Below are 17,254 nucleotides of genomic sequence, written 5' to 3' on the forward strand. Positions count from 1 at the left end.
TAGACTCCAAGTACTGAGCAGTAACGACTTCAAATTTTCTTGGTTTTGATTTGCTATGTCGAAAGTACTTTCAGTTTGGCATTGCCTAAAAAAAGGCACTATGGGGGCGGACAATGTTTTAGCTAATATTCAAAAGCCTAAAGTGGCAAAGAAAACTCTCCTTCTGTACTGACAAATACTGCACCCCCTTAGAATGACATCAGAAACTAAGCCAATTATGAAAGTCATTCATCTTTTGTTTGTATTGTGGTATCATTGTATCATCCTTGGAGAAGGTAAAATGCTGCTCAGTGCTAGGATCTACCAGCGTGGGGCACACATACAGAGAGCTCCAGGATGTCTCTCTTCATATATTCTAGGGAGTTGCACCTCAGATCACTTACATCCACATATACTACGACTGAGTCATACTGGTAAATGTTGTCCAATGACATGAGTGCATTCATAATGTGGTGGAGCCTGCTCCCTGATAAGCAACTGACTGTAACGTTCCCCTAACTCAGTAAATCCAAAGGCGTACACAGATTTGGAGTACCAAACAGCTTTCATCCTGGTACCTCGGCATTTTGCCTTCAAGGCATATCAACATATCAAATTCTAAAGCTTAAATATATTAAACAATTAACTTTCAAACTTCATCTATACATCCCACTTTTAAAGTGCACATTATACATAAACACATCCCTTAGTCATGAAAAACTCCCACTTTTCCCATAGAACTTCAGCAGCAACAAAATTACAATGAATTCAGCAGCAATAACATCATCAAAAACATTTTCAAAAAAATCACCAAGCTTACATAAAAATACAACACCTTCACATAATCCATGTGTGTGCTCATATAAAAAATACACACACACATATGTACATATTATCAATGACATTTCTTTAAAAATTTAACACCACCTCCTGATTTAGTCCATGTGGGACCAAGGTTCCAAAATTAAAAATAAAAGTAGTTTCCAACTGATTTAACTTATTAGCAAATTGCAATTTTGTTGCTGTAATTCTGCTGCTGCTGCTGAATTTCTATGGGAAATGTAGTAGTTTAGCATGATCAAGGGGTGTGTTTATGTATAATGTGTACTGGTCACTTTAAAAGTGGGATGTATAGATGAAGTTTGAAACACAATTGTTTAATTGTTTAATATATTTAAGCTTTAGAATTTGATATGTTGATATCCCTTGAAGGCGAAATGCTGAGGTTCCAGGATTAAAGCTGTTTGGTATTCCAATTCTGTGTATGCCTTTGGATTTACTAGTTTTTTGTTTTTCTTTGGTTTTGTTAAGTGTTCCCCTAACTCAGCCTGGTAAGTGGGACATCAGTGTGTCTCACAATGCAGTCTAAAATTACCAGAATAGTGGATTGTGTGGTGGCTTGCCTCATGGGCTTAGAAGTACAGGCTCCATGAGATGTGGCTGTATGTGTTGATGCAGGCACTGTTTTGAAAGATTGCATTCATGGCTGCTGAAGGTACTTGTTATGTGTACTTCATCTAGGACGTCTCTTGGGTTTATGAAGGTTACTTTTAAGTGCCTCAGCATATGCGGGTAGATATGTCTGCTTTAAATTGTGCGTGATGGGTGCAGTGTGTTTACTACTTGACATCAGGAGAACTTTTATGTGACAGGTTTGCCTCCAGTGACATTGTGTAAATACATCACTCACATACCATTCCAGTTTGTTTGAGAATTAACTGGTTGTCAGTAAACATGAGACAATACAATTTCTACATTGCCTCAGGACATATCCATCAAGCTGGTAACAAAGACAGTGGGAAAGTTCATATCTATTGCAACAGACCCTTTTTATTGATTAGACAGTAGGAGTGAAAATATAAAGTAATGTCAGGATTATCTGGTTTGCAGCTCTGGGGGCCAGTGCTTGTCACTGCAAACTAGTACTGTGTGCAACTAGGTATTGGTGAAATTTCAATTAAAGGAAAAATGTCAACTCAAGGAGTCTGCGTCTACACATTACACTGCCAAACAGTTGAGGAGAAACTAATAAGTAAACCCTGATGATTTATGGATTAAGTATTTAGGCAGATATTCTGAAGTTATAAGCAAATCAAGCAGTACTTACTGAGAAGAAAGAATTAGTTTGTCAAGAATGATGAAAAGAGGGGAGTTGAGGGAATGGCTACTGCCTGTCTACTACTAGTGCTGGTCTCACCACAGCTTCACGCTGCTTAGATACGATGCTCGTTTGCTGCTTCTCACACCAGAAGAAAACATTAGCACCAATTCCAATATGGAAAGTGGGCCAAAGGCTGTTTGGTGATCCGCAGTCTTGTCCCAGATGATGCAAGGGTCGAAGGGCCTCTTGTAGCCTTTTCTGGTAGATGCCTTGAACAACAACCAGACCAATACGGAAGGTCAAACATAGACACTCACTGCCCAAACAAAGACAGTCAGAAATCAATGCACTCTGCTCCTTCTCTCAGCAGAAGCACAATATAAGCACAAATTCCAAGCTGGCACTTATGACGTAGATATTAGGCTTTATATTGGTCAGCAGTCTTCAGGAAATGTCCCTGTGCTCCTTCTTTCACCAGGAGCAAAACAGAAGTACTAATCCCAAGATGATTACTGAGAGGCAGAATGTGTGCTCTCCAGTAACTGGTGGTCTTGGGGTAGCTGTTGCAGATTTTAAAGGTAAGATGGAAAAAATGTGACACGTATCACATATTCTGAAATCTATTATGGAACACCAAAAGCGTAGCATTTCCTAGGGTGATGGCAGGATCTTGCTTGATCACAGATTCAGGGAGGGCTTCTAGCACGGTTTTCAGTTACTCAAGTAGAGAGGACTACAGCTTAGACACCTAAGACACACAGCAGAGTGCCCCAAGTCAGAGTAGTAGAGGCATATACCATCGTGCTAAATCTATCTTCCTCTTCAGCAACGTTGTCCCTAGCCAGAAGGAAAGAAAGTGTGGCCTCTGGGCATGCTGGAATCCTACTAAATCACATGGAAGTCACCCTTGGAGCACTGAAGCAGGACATTACTCCAATCTGCCAGTGGAAATAAAACAATGACTCACCTACAGGCTGCTTTGGATGCTAAGAGTAAATTCAGAATAAATTCCCAGAGACTGTTTTGAGCAAAAATATGGACTGAGTACTAGTGAAAGCTCCCAAGAACTACCCAGGACAAACGTTAGGCAATCCCTTAATTGCTACAAAGGCTCCCTGAAGGACGTGTCTTTCTACAAGTCACAACTGAAGCCATGGGACTCCAAAGTATATACGTCTGAAGTACAAAAGCTCCCCCACTTAATCCTCTGCTAAGGGAACTGGTTGAGTAGGGATCCTTTTTTGCTTTCAGAAGTTCTGAGCCAGTAACACACACAGTCAGCTGAAAAAGATCACAGCCAACCCTCTCAGCAAAGTCTCAGGCACTGAAATTCACTCCCACCGACGGACCTTTTACCAGCCTCAGGAGAAGCCTCCTTCTATTATTCTTCAGAATTCAGAAATTTTCCACATTAAAAATAAATCCAAAGGGCAGCTGAATGCAGATATTTTTGCCAACAAGCACTGAGATCTGACCTGTGCACGGGGCAAAGAAGATCTCACAGGTGTATGTGGGGTGACAGTGCTTTTTAAGTCAATGCCTTCTGTAATGGCATGAGTTGTCATGGATGTACTGCTATAACTGTACATGACAAATTCTGGAAAAATGCAGGATGTTGAAACACAGAGGATAAACCCAACCACAGAATCCATCAATGTAAGAACTTGGCATATGGCAAGAAAGCATAAGACTGCAGGAGCAATACAGTACAATTAAGGATGCTACTGGAGAGGGCTGCAAAGGCAGACATGAGGAGAACACCTGTATGGATCATTACGATGGTGACAGCAGCTATAAGTAATATAAATAAATATAGTGACTTGGTAGAATTAAACGACTATGAAACAAAGCAGAAGATTACATCAGGAGGGCCAAGTGAGAAATGGAAGAAAGAGTGGAAAGGTGCATTAATGCAGGTAAAAAGACTTCTTTAGGTAAGTGTAAAGCGGGTCAGATGCTTAAGGCAACCAGAGAACTGGTGAGAATTTTAAAGTAATATTTCTCACTTTTTTAGTTTCTCCAAATCTTTTGGATTTCTAATATCATGATGGGAATGGACCCCATTCCCAAGTCAAAATATGATTAAAGTTCATGAAATTAGTACTGATTCAATCTTTGATGTCAGTCAGAAGTGCTCTTTGCAGCATCAGCAATGTGCCCAGTAATGACTCCTTCTGCAATCCGTACAGGGTTAAATGCATTGGTAACATATCTAAATATGATTGTAGATTATTTTTTATAAAAAAAAAAAAAAAAAGTAACCTCTGTGGTATCCCTGAAGTCTCAAACAATCCATTAAACAAGTATAGTCGGTCCAAAAACAAAACAGTGTAAGAAACTTCTCTGTGTGGAAGATTTTCAGTCCATATATCTCTAGTTATCACTGTATATTAATCAGAATAGACAATAGTAGTAGAAGTAGTGAACTTAAACTCGTCTTAAGTCAAAAAAAAAAAATATATATATATATATATATATATATATATATATATATATAATTTGAAATATTGTACAGAATTACTGAGTACTCTAAAGTAATCCAAGCAAGGCAGGCAGTCTGTTTCCAGTCGAAAATCCTTTGTTAAGTACACAGACAAGCAATCCAAGTAAAACAAAAATAACAGAGTAATAGTTTCCTCACAAGCTTTCAAAATATATATATATATACTTTTTATCAGGCAATGGAGTGGTTTATAGTGCTATAAAACAAAGTGTTATTGGTACATATGTTAAATTCACATCTCTTCCCACATCAGTGTGACATTCGAGCTGGTTCTGCCCAACTTGGTAGCTGTCATAATAATATAACCCTTATGTACTTTAAATAAAATGTATAATGATGTGGTACCTCTTATTTAACCAGATTATTAAGTAGATTATTAAGTCTGTGATTTTATCCAAGACAATATACTGCATGGCTGGAAATATATCAACCTTAATCCATTTGGCAGTCGAAAAATATATATAAATATATACATATACAATTTGCATATAAAAATTGTAAAAATCATATTCTATTTTCATAACCTATTGTTAACAAAGATCGCTTTCATCCTTCTAGACTTCTTCAGGTTTGTGTACAAGAACCCTAAAAACTATCTATAAAAATATTATTGTATAATTGGTATTGTTATTACACATCATTTTGAATAAAGTAGAAAAAAGAGAACCAGAAAAAGAAAAAAAGAAAAAATGTATGATGATGGAAAACAAAATATACGCTTAAATGAAAACTGAGTTAACATGGTATTTAAAACCAACTGGTAGAATAAAATAAAATAAAATTAATCATGTAAACAATGTGGCAATTTTCTAAGTTCCTATGTTATTTACATTTTATTGATGACATCTTTATTGTGTGGGAAGGTGACACCTTGCAGCTTTGAGATTTTATCACTTACCTCAAACAACCCCCTTCCTGAAGTTTACCTTTTCCCACAGCTATACTTCAACCACTTTCTTAGATATGCAGATTTCCAAGGACACCAACAATAACAGAACCACCACTGATCTATTCAGAAAACCAACGAGGGTTAACTTATTACTCCACAGTAAAAGTCTACATCCTATGAAAACCAAGTATAATGTAGTGAAGTCCCGGGGCTATAGATTAGCTAGAATTACCACAGAGATAGAACCATTTTGAGAATCCTGAACAACCTAGAGAATGATTTTCTAGTGAGAGGCTATGAAAGTCAGATGTTAAAAAACATCCTGGAACCCATTATAGAACTGAAAAGGACTGAAGCACCTTCACTCAACCTCCCCAGTAGAAAAATGTTAAGTAATTCCACAGAGAATAACAAATACAAAAATAGCTGCATCCTGACATGCACTTTGGATTATCACAGTATCAAAAATATTATTGAAGAAAACTGGGCCATTGTCACAGAAAACCCTTTTCTGATTAATATCTTAGGTGAAGCCCTGTCCTTTATTTATAGGAAGGCCAGGAACATTAGAAATTTTGTTTAATTTAAACCTAGACCGTATGAGAGAAACACTAAAAGATGTGAAGCTAATTGTACATTTTGTATATTTATACAGCAAGGTGATAGTTTTTATTGCCCTTATTTAAAGAAAAGCATTAAGACCAGTGCAGGAGGTGACTGTAGCACTACAAAAGTAATTTACAGGGCACAGTGCAATGAATGTGATACATTATATGTGGGCAAGACTGTAAATAAACTTAAGCGTAGGATTTCATGTCATCTGTCAGAAATCCACTCTGGATGTAAAAATAATGCACTAGCCAAAGACATTTCTCTTCATAAAAGACACACAGATTTTAAGTTCCAGATCCTGGATCGCATAAAAATTGGTAATCTTGAAGGAGACATCCCGAATATTCTGGAGAAATATGAACTCATGTGGCAATTAAAGCTGAACTCTTTTAGGAATCCTGGACTAAACTACTACTGTTCAATTAAAAGTGTAGTGGAACTTAGAAAATTGCCACATTGTTTACATGACTAATTTTATTTTATTCTACCAGTTGGTTTTAAATACCATGTTAAATCCGTTTTAATTTAAGTGTATATTTTGTTTTCCATCATCATACATTTTTTCTTATTATTTTTTCTTTTTCTTGTTCTCTTTTTTCCACTTTATTTAAAATGATGTGTAATAACAATACTAATTATACAATAATATTTTATAGATAGTTTTTAGGGTTCTTGTACACAGACCTGAAGAAGTCTACAAGGACGAAAGCGATCTTTAACAATAGGCTATGAAAACAGAATATGATTTTTACAATTGATTTTTTACATGCAAATTGTATATGTATATATTTATATATATTTTTTGATTGCCAAATGGATTAAAGTTGATATATTTCCAGCCATGTAGTATATTGTCTTGGATAAAATCACAGACGTAATAAGCTACTTAATAATCTGGTTAAATAAGAGGTACCACATCATTATAAATTTTATTTAAAGTACATAAGGGTTATATTATTATGACAGCTAGTAAATTGGGCAGGACCAGCTCGAATGTCACACTGATGGGGGAAGGGATGTGAATTTAACATGTGTACCAATAACACTTTGTTTTACAGCACAATAAACCACTCCATTGCCTGATAAAAAGTATATATGTATTTTGAAAGCTTGTGAGGAAACTATTACTCTGTTATTTTTGTTTGACTTGGATCGCTTGTCTGTATACTTAATGAAGAATTTTCGACTGGAAACAGACTGCCTACCTTGCTTGGATTACTTTTGAATACTTAGTAATTCTGTACAATATTTCAAATTATATATTTTTTATTTTTTTTACTTAAGACGAGTTTAAATTTGCTACTTCTACTACTATTGTCTGATCTGATTAATATACACTGATTAACTAGAGATATATGGACTGAAAATCTTCCACACAGAGAAGTTTCTTACACTGTTTAGATTCTTTTTCATAACACCTGTTGCTCCTACTACTATTGGGACTGTCTGGGTATCCTTCTTCCTCTTCCACATTGCTCTCCTTTCTGCCTGCAAATCCTGATATTTTATAACTTTGTGTTTTACTGTACGCAAGACACTGTAGTCACTGGGTGTAGCGATTTCAATGATCAATGCTACTTTTGTCTTCTTTTCATGGACCACTATATCTGGTTTTCTATCATCTATCTTTTGAACTGTTGGTAATGGGTGATCCCATGTGATGTAGACTTCATCATTTTCTATGATGCTTTGCTGCCATTGGTATGTCACAACCAGCAACGAGGTGTGCAACTGTTTCCAATTCTGTTTTACAAAACCTACATTTGTCTGTTTCTCTCACATGTTTAATGGACTTTGTAAACCAACGTGTACATAGTCCACTATCCTGGACCACCAATTTTAACCTTTCATCTCTTGCTTTGAATTCACCTCTTCTTAACCATTCATTCCTGATTAACATGAGGTTCTTCCAGAAGTTTGCTGTACTTGGAACTATATTTATGCATTTTCCACATTTCTTGCCTTTTTATCCTGTCCTTCACCTTATATTCTTTCTTTTGTTTTTTGGCAAATTCAGTTGCTGCCTGATATTTATCTACTTCTGGTTTGATTTCCATTCCGGCTTGATGCTGATATGCTTCTGCTAGACTAAGCAGGGAAGTCATCTTAGATTTATTCCCCTCATGGTTTCAAACTTTTACTACAATTGAGTCTTGTGAGGTCAGCAGATATGTGTGGAGTGCCACAATTGCAGATCTATACATGCAATCATTTTCATGGAGGTCCATCCCTCCTTCAGAATAGGGAATATATAATCTTGGTATGCACTGACTTTTATAAATCATTTGGTGAGCATAAAGCATCCTTCTTGTTTTCCTATCTAATCTACACAACATGATTTGGGGCCAGTCAATCACTCCAAAACTGTAAGTTAGGACAGGAAGAGCAAATTAGTTTATATAATGGATTTTGTTCCTAGATGTCAACGCTGTTTTCAGGATTAAAGTCTTCTAAAGTATTGCTTACTAAGTTATATTTGCATTTGTTCATGTTTTATTGTTGATCCTTCATCAATTCCCAAATATTTATACACTCTCTCTTGCTCATGTTCTTTTATATCACATTCTTGTCCCAAACTGATGTTTTCTTGGTGCTGCAGTTTTCCTGCTTTAAAGGTTGCTTTTGCACATTTATCAAGTCCAAATGACATTCTTATATCATCTGAAAGTTTTGACTGCTTGCAGTTGTGCTTTCAGTTTCTCATCTGATGAGCTATACATTGTTAAAAAGAAGATGGGAAGTCTTTGCACTTTGTTGTTTTCTAGGAGCCAAATTATATCCATGGCCTAAGCTGTTAAGTAGACAGCTTAATGGGTTAAGGCAAGGCAGAACAGCAGCGGTGACAGAGAGTCAACCTGCAATATCCCCCTTTGAATTTTTATCCCTGGAATAATAATTTGTCCATTATCATGGCTTAATTGCAAAGTGGTCTGCCACTGTTTCGCGGTCACTGTAATGTAGTCGATCAGTGTAAGGTGTATCTTATACATTTTTAATCACTCTTTTATCCATTAATGTGGGATACTATCAAATGCTTTTTTGTAGTCAATCCATGCCATATTTAAATTCTTCCCCTTTTTACAGTTCTCCACTATGACTTTATTTAACAACAAATGATCCTTTTTTCCATATGACTTTCTTTTATTGCCCTGTTGTTCTATTGTCATAATTGAGTTTTCTTCTAAATGACTATAAACTCTGTCGGCATCAATTCCAGTGTGTAGTTTACACATCGTCGGAAAGCAAGTTATTGGTCTATAATTTTTAGGGTAGCTTGCAGGCTCACTCTTAAGTAGGAGCATTATTTTTCCTGCTGTTAGTCAGGTTGGTGTCTGTTCCAGCTGTACACATAAATAGTTCTTACTCATGGCTAAATCTTCATGCAAAGATGTTAATACATTTAACCAGAAGTTAGGTACTGCATCCGGGCATTGGGTTTTCCAGTTAGAGGCTTTTCTTAACTTTGTTTCAATCTGTCTGGCTGTTACATCTTCCCATTTCATATCCTGTTCCTTTAAACTTCTTATTCTTCCTTTTACTTCTGTCCATTTTGCATCTTTGTTATGTTCTACAGGCTCTTCATAGATACTTCTCCAAAATGCATCTATTTCTTCTTTTTTTTTTTTTTTTTTTTTTGCTGGTCTTTCAATTCCTTTTACCTTGTTTCCAAGGGAGCCTGCAGGATTTTTTGCAGGGGGGGGTGTGCAAACCCAGAGCCCCGCCCACACAGCCCCATTTGTTATAATAAATGAATCTGCATCCTGTTACTGTACTGTAGCAAACTTAAGTAGATGCAAAGCTTTAAATATTTGCACAGAGATGCAAGGACTGCTAGATTCAGGCAGTATGGTCATGCTGATAAAGGGGAAGTGTGTATGTAAAAGAAAATCCTTACTATCAAAACTATTATAGTAGCATCCATTCATGGGGATGAGAAACAATATCTCATTACTCAGCAAGGAACACAAACCGCATTTGGTAAGGTAGTTCATCTTTTTGCTGTAGTACTCAGTTTAACTCATGATATGGTAGTAGGGAAAGATATTCCCCACTTTAGAGATTTGTGGAAGCAGCAGACTGAAGGCATACCTCCCTCTTACAAACACACAAACACAGCCACGGCTCATTAGAAATGTACATTCTCATGACTCATACATGCTGAAAGGAAAGAGGAACAGGCCGAGAAAATGGATATAGTGCTTTCTAGGTCTTTCTTTACAGAACAGTCTTGTAGTCCTTTTTCCCTAATATGGGAAGTGAAATATTTAAATCAGTGAAATGATGATAATTAAAATTCTTTGAGAGCTAGGGTTCACATCATGAAATGCTAAAATGATATAATGATCAGTTATTTTTCAAGTTATAACGTTAATTCGTTATATCTTTATACATGTAAGACACATAGGAATAATCTCATTACCAGTAATAACATATTATAGTTCAGAGTTATCAATAGTATGTTACTCACTATGTTAAGTTAAAAAACAGACTATGTATTTTGACAAAGGTGTTATATATACAGCATTGCTGGCAGAACAAACCTCCTGCAAGTGTATTAGACAGGCACATACTGAAACATCTAGAGTATTAGCATAATCACTGATAGCTGGAAGAAGACATTTTCAAGTCACTTCTGCCACAGAAATGTTGCATAGTCCTTTGCTTCCTTGCAAAACCAATGGCAACTTAATGGTACCATCAAAACGGACTCATCTATCCACCACCACCAACAGTACAGCATGCATGAAGTTAAATGTTACCTGGTATTAATTTACTCCATAGCCATTTTTCTCAGAATATTGATGCTATGCTAGTCTTGATACATGACTAAGCGGCTATGGCATGCAGCACAGCACAACACAGAATCATTCATAGGTTCATAGGTAGGCACTAGGCTATCGGCCCAAGGGTCTATGTAAGCCTAGCCAACAAGGTTCCCTGGCATACACCACCCAAGAAAGTTTTCTTGTGCCACTATCGAGCAGGAGACACAGAAGCGATCCCCGGGGTGTATTTCCTATTTCCCATCCACTCCAGATTTTTCTTGAAGAGTGCTAATGAACTTTGATCTACATAAATGGGTAGCCTGTTCCAGGGTATGGGAAGTCTCTGGGACAGGAATCTATCTCTCCAGCATGTCCTGTTTATTGTGGTGACAAGGTTTAGGTCCCTAGAAGCTTATAGCTCGGAGGAATTGGGGTTTCTTTAGGTGTAGCATGTCCAACAGCTCTGGGTTTGACATAGCTTTATATGTTAGGCAGAGATCACCTCAGAGTAGGCGATATGATACTGAGTAAAGCTGGGGTTTTGAGATACAAGTCTTTTTGCAAACACAAGGTGCATGGTTTGATTCTCACATGGGATAACTGGCTAGGCTTACATGGCCCACAAAGATAGTTAGCCCACTACTAATCTATGAACCAAGCTAATCACGTGACCAGTACTAAGCCCAGCTGTAGTCAGCATTACAAAACTGATGGAGCAAGAGAACTGCCACAGTACCACAGGAAAAAAAAAAAAGGGGGGATTACCATCACGAGAAATGCTGGTGAAGCATGTTGGAACAGATGTACCAAACTCTGTGCTTTGCTACCAACTATGCAACTATTTGCTAGCTTCAGCATTACAGTTCCAACTGCTTAAGTCTCAATATGCAGCCTCTTTAATGATAAAGAATTTCTTTTAAGAAACTACAGACTCGTGCTTCGATCATTAAAGTAACAGCGGTTGCATAACACTTTCACAACACCGACATGGACACCACAAACAGTTTATGTTTAGTCTTCCTTAACCCCATCCAAAATGGCAACTTTTTTGAACGAACCAACCAAGAAAGGCGCAGACTATCACGGATCAGTTGTAGAGAACAAAATACAATAATTAGTTGATAAACTTGCACAAGCATGCCAGCAACTCGCGCTCTTGCGCTGCCCCAAACTTAAGTTTAACGATTAGTTCAGTAGAACTTACAAGCTTAGGCGGAGTTTACTACAGTATCCCATTATAATTTAAAGAAACCATGCACTCGCTACCTGTAGCTTAATGGTGGGTGGTTATCATGCCGTACCACTCCTACCAGCATAAAAACGGGGGGGGGGGGACACAACGCACACACAGATGTCATTACGGATGAAAGCAACCGAGTAAACACCAAAGCAAAAAATACAAATGGAAGGTTATACTGCTAAGTTATTTGACAATCCGGTATGAATAAAGTGACCCGGGGTCTCTAGCAAAAATACACAAATCAAAGCCAATTTGAAGTTTCAGGTTGTGGTCCTCCACCACTCCCTTGAGAGACTACACTACAAAAGGTTAGCATAAAAACAATGCATTGCAGGAAAGACTTACTTAGCCTATGAGTTTATGCACCCGTTTTAAACCACTCGAGCTCCAAAAGTAGCTATTTAATGTTGTGCCATGACACAGCAAATGTCTCGGAATACCCTCTATGTGTACAGTGTTGTGTGCAACTAAATTCCCTTACCTGACTTGATGTGAAGAGAAGCAAAAGCAATAGCGAAACAGAGTGGGCGAGGAATTTCCTTACTTACTACAGCATTCAACACAATTCCCTTACCAAACAACGTGAACAGTAATTTCAAATAGCGCGGGTGAAGAGGAACAGGACGTCTGCACGCACAGACTTGATGCGACTGGACCAGCAAGCTACGAGATCGTTCTTAAAGAAGAACTCCCTTAAAAATTTTTTTTTTTGGTTATTAAAAGAAAATTAATCTCCCGACCACCCGCCCGTTTCAGGGGGGTGCAAGTGCACCCCCTTGCACCTGCCTGCGGGCGCCCTTGCTTGTTTCCCAGTTCTCTAAAAAAAATGTTTTGGGTCATCAATAAATTGCTTATTTTGTATTTTTCCTTTATATTTGTCTGTGTATCCTCTTAAGTTTTTCCTCCTCTGCTGAGATTTTTAGTTTATTTGTGATATGCATAATCATTGCTTTTATCACTTCTGCCTTTCTAAGTAGTTTTGTTGATCTGTTCTTTCTTCTTTACTGTTCTAACAGTGACACTTCTTTTCTTAATTATGTAATAGTTTTCTCTATTTCATAATTCCATGATGGTATTCCATTTCTCCCCTTCCTTTCCCTCACTACACTGTGTTCTTGTAGAACTTTATCAGTTACTAATTTAGCTGCACAGTAATATATCCTGTTTACTTCTGTTATATTGCATGGATCTGTATGAACAGTCCTAATTACTGTGTTCATTTGTTTTATCAGACTTCTGACTTTTTGTTTTTTATTGACCTTCTGCAGTCTATTTCTTTCATTAATTTTAATATATCTATCTATCTCTATTAAATCAAGCAACTCTTTTCTTGACTCGTTTTCTTCTAAACTGAGGGCACATTTTTTGTTTTCCATTTCCTGCGGGCATTCTATAGAAGGTTCTATTGCATATTCCAGTGACACATTCTCTTCAATTTCATCCGGTGTCATCCGTTGCTCTATCATATGGGAACTCACTGGCCTATCACTCCTCAACATTGACTGTATCAGAGTTTCCACCGTTTCCTGTTCCTTCCTTTGCTGTCCAGCTTCAAGTGAACGTTCATACTGGTTTCTTGTGGAAGGCTCCAAAATATCTTCATATGGCACCTGACCAATTGCTTCCTGTTCTACTGGTTTCCTTTTAATTTGGAAGTCCGTTGCTCTATCCTGCTGTGGTGCTTTCTGAATTAGGCTTTCTACACTGAATCATTCACTTTGGCGGTACTCCATAACCCCAGTTTCTATTTCTTTAACTTCTCCATTACCAATCTCCTTTTCTACTTTTCCTCTTTGTCTTCTTATTTTTTGTATTGTAAAGTTTTCCATGTCTGGATTCCTTGGTCTGTATTTCTCTTCAAATATCTTTAGTGCTGCTCTTCTTGTATTGATTAGTTTTGCTTTCTCCTTTGCATAGATATTACACCACATTAAACCTCTTTCTTTCCCATGTCCATATTTCTTCTTCAGATGTCTCCTAATCTTCCTGTTTCTCCTTACTTTGGGGACTCGTCCCATCATGCTGTGATGTAACCTGTGTTAGACCTTCTACACCAAATCCCTCACTTCGCAGGCACTCCCTAACTTAATTTTTTATTTTTTAACTTCTGCTTTACTAATCTTTTCTACATTCCCTCTTTGTGATATTACTTTTTTATTGTGAAATTTTCCATGTCTGGATGCCTTTGCCTGTATTTCTTTTTGAATATCTTTGGGGCTGTCTTATTTAGGTTGATTAATTTGGCTTTCGCCTTTGCAGAAATATTGCACCATATCAGATTTCTCTTTCTTTCCCATGTCCATATTTCATTTTTATACTTTTCAAAAATCTCTGGGTTTTGTTGTTTATATTTTTGCACTTCCTCAGATGTTTCTTTTTCCAAACAGATAAAAGTTTCTTGGTCTATATACTGTTTTTCACAAATCTGTTGCATTAATGGTCACAAATTTTTATTTGAAGCTTCTGACAATTTTTCTTGTGGAAGTAATTTTCTTTCCTCTAATTTCTCTTAATCTTTTTTGTACATCTTGTGTCTGGAAATTCTGGACTCTTTGCATAATAGTAACAATACATAGCTTCTTTCTTATCCTCAATAGCCCACTTTATCATCTTTATGGCTCTTCTTTGACCTATCAGTTTTTGTGATTTGTGTTCCTTCTACAATGGGGGCCATCCTCCCCCTGGGCCTGGCACCATTGTAGGGATGTTTCTGTATTTTGAGGATTCTACACTTGTCATTTCCTCCAGTTCTGGCACAAGTGTGCCTACCAGGATTGAGCAATTTTTTATCCTGGGTCTTGTGTACCCAGCTATCTTTTTTAATTTTTGACCTACTTCTGTCCATGATATATGCTATATAAATACAGTCTATACATCAGTATCATCCTGGTGAGATTTTGTGAAAAACAGGCTCCACCTCATGAGGGTACTCACCAAGACTTGAGGATGAATTCAGTTTCAGCAATACTACTCTCCTTTGTTTGCTGACTTATCTTTCCATTCAGACCACCAGTGTTCATCAAAAAAGACAGGCAGGATACTAGCTGAAAGGTTAGGAAAAAAAGACATATTGGTTTGGAAGATGAATTGATACCAGAAGGCAGGAGGAATCCGAACAGGGCAATGTAGGTAAATAAGGATCTTCATAAATCTGTAGGTATCTATAGATGAGCTTCTGACAGAGCTCTTCAATATGTAACGTAGGTAAGGCGTGGTCCTTTGGCAGTGGAAGCAATCAGTAGTGGGCTGCAACTGTAATGGTATAGCAAAAGTCGTCCAGGAACCTAGAGGTCAGAGACCCTGTCCACAGATGAGGGTAAAATAATGAAAGTGAACACAATAACAAGGCCTTATCAACCTGCTGGGTCAAAATGGCCTGCTAAATAAACTTCAGAAAGGATTTAGATCAACTAACCTAAACTAGTCATAGGACTGGCCTGACTACACAGGTGGTACACTGTGTAAGTCAGTGTAACTAACATAACCTAGTCATAACCAAGTCATAGGACTGGGTAACTACATAGGTGGTACACTGTGTAAGTTAGTGTAACTAACATAACCTAGTCATAGGACTGGGCAAACTACAGAGGTGGTACACTGTGTAATTCAGTGTAACTAATGTAACCTAGTCATAGGACTGGGCTAACTACAGAGGTGGTACACTGTGTAATTCAGTGTAACTAATGTAACCTAGTCATAGGACTGGGCTAACTACAGAGGTGGTACACTGTGTAATTCAGTGTAACTAATGTAACCTAGTCATAGGACTGAGCTGACTACAGAGGTGGTACACTGTGTAATTCAGTGTAACTAATGTAACCTAGTCATAGGACTGGGCTAACTACAGAGGTGGTACACTGTGTAATTCAGTGTAGCTAACATAACCTAGTCAAAGGACTGGGCTAACTACAGAGGTGGTACACTGTGTAATTCAGTGTAAGTAATGTAACCTAATCATAGGACTGGGCTAACTACAGAGGTGGTACACTGTGTAAGTCAGTGTAACTAACATAACCTAGTCATAGGACTGACCTAACTACAGAGGTGGTACACTATGTAAGTCAGTGTAACTAACATAACCTAGTCAAAGGACTGGGCTAACTACAGAGATGGTACACTATGTAAGTCAACGTAACCTAGTCATAAGACTGGGCTACCTACAGAGGTGGTACACTGTGTAAGTCAGTGTAACTAATGTAACCTAGTCATAGGACTGAGCTGACTACAGAGGTGGTACACTGTGTAAGTCAGTGTAACTAATGTAACCTAGTCATAGGACTGAGCTGATTACAGAGGTGGTACACTGTGTAATTCAGTGTAACTAATGTAATCTAGTTATAAGACTGGGCTGACTACAGAGGTGGTACACTGTGTAAGTCAGTGTAACTAATGTAACCTAGTCATAGGACTGAGCTGACTACAGAGGTGGTACACTGTGTAATTCAGTGTAATTAATGTAACCTAGTCATAGGACTGAGCTGACTACAGAGGTGGTACACTGTGTAATTCAGTGTAACTAATGTAACCTAGATGTAGGACTGGGCTAACCACATAGGTGGTACACTGTGTAAGTCAATGTAACTAATGTAACCTAGTCACAGGACTATGCTGACTACAGAGGTGGTACACTGTGTAATTCAGTGTAATTAATGTAACCTAGTCATAGGACTGAGCTGACTACAGAGGTGGTACACTGTGTAAGTCAGTGTAACTAATGTAACCTAGTCATAGGACTGAGCTAACTACAGAGGTGGTACACTGTGTAATTCAGTGTAACTAATGTAACCTAGTCATAGGACTGAGCTGACTACAGAGGTGGTACACTGTGTAATTCAGTGTAAGTAACGTAACCTAGTTAAAGGACTGGGCTAACTACAGAGGTGTTACACTGTGTAATTCAGTGTAACTAATGTAACCTAGTCATAGGACTGGGCTAACTACAGAGGTGGTACACTGTGTAAGTCAGTGTAACTAATGTAACCTAGTCATAGGACTGGGCTAACTACATAGGTGGTACACTGTGTAAGTCAGTGTAACTAATGTAACCTAGTCATAGGACTGAGCTGACTACAGAGGTGGTACACTGTGTAATTCAGTGTAATTAATGTAACCTAGTCATAGGACTGAGCTGACTACAGAGGTGGTACACTGTGTAATTCAGTGT

At 37.7% G+C, this 17,254-nt stretch overlaps 1 protein-coding gene across 1 annotated transcript in view; it reads right to left on the bottom strand.

Moving 5' to 3' along the window:
* The window catches only part of LOC122791275, an 802,728-nt gene that overhangs the window by 35,449 nt on the left and 750,025 nt on the right, over positions 1 to 17,254 (bottom strand). The gene's annotated exons all lie outside the window — the stretch shown is intronic.

Source organism: Protopterus annectens, chromosome 17.part0 (assembly GCF_019279795.1).
Source record: "Protopterus annectens isolate FY-2018-M chromosome 17.part0, PAN1.0, whole genome shotgun sequence".
NCBI classification, from domain to species: Eukaryota; Metazoa; Chordata; order Ceratodontiformes; family Protopteridae; genus Protopterus; species Protopterus annectens.